Source organism: Schistocerca gregaria, unplaced genomic scaffold (genome assembly GCF_023897955.1).
Source record: "Schistocerca gregaria isolate iqSchGreg1 unplaced genomic scaffold, iqSchGreg1.2 ptg000362l, whole genome shotgun sequence".
In the NCBI taxonomy this organism is placed as follows: Eukaryota; Metazoa; Arthropoda; class Insecta; order Orthoptera; family Acrididae; genus Schistocerca; species Schistocerca gregaria.
In genome coordinates, this window is record NW_026061819.1 from 1,783,401 (window position 1) to 1,784,429 (window position 1,029).

The following is a 1,029-nucleotide window of genomic DNA, read 5'->3' on the forward strand; positions in this document are numbered from 1 at the left end:
GCAGGGGTAAAATACAGGGAGCGAAAGGCTATTTGCAATTTGTACAGAAACCAGATGGCAGTCATAAGAGTCGAGGGGCATAAGAGGGAAGCAGTGGTTGGGAAGGGAGTGAGACAGGGTTGTAGCCTCTCACTGATGTTATTCAATCTGTATATTGAGCAAGAAGTAAAGGAAACAAAAGAAAAATTCAGAGTAGGTATTAAAATCCATGGGGAAGAAATAAAAACTTTGAGGTACGCCTATGACATTGTAATTCTGTCAGAGTCAGCAAAGGACTTGGAAGAGAAGTTGAATGGAATGGATAGTGGCTTGAAACGAGGGTATAAGATGAACATCAACAAAAGCAAAATGAGGATAAAGGAATGTAGTCGAATAAAGTCGGGTGATGCTGAAGGAATTAGATTAGGAAATGAGACACTTAAAGTAGTAAATGAGTTTTGCTATTTGGGGAGCAAAATAACTGCTGATGGTTGAAGTAGAGAGGATATAAAATGTAGACTAGCAATGGCAAGGAAAGCGTTTATAAAGAAGAGAAATTTGTTAACATCGAGTATAGATTTAAGTGTCAGGAGCTCTTTCCTGAAAGTATTTGTATGAAGTGTAGCCATGTATGGAAGTGAAACATGGATGATAACTGGTTTGGACAAGAAGAGAATAGAAGCTTTCGAAATGTGGTGCTAGAGAAGAATGCTGAAGGTTAGATGGGTAGATCACGTAACTAATGAGGAGGTATTGAATAGGATTGGGGAGAAGAGAAGTTTGTGGCACAACTTGACTAGAAGAAGGGATCAGTTGGTAGGACATGTTCTGAGGCATCAAGGGATCACCAATGTAGTATTGGAGGGCAGCATGGAGGGTAAAAATCATAGAGGGAGACCAAGAGAAGAATACACTCAGCAGATTCAGAAGGATGTAGGTTGCAGTAGGTACTGGGAGATGAAGAAGCTTTCACAGGATAGAGTAGCATGGAGAGCTGCATCAAACCAGTCTCAGGACTGAAGACCACAACAACAACAACAACAACAACAT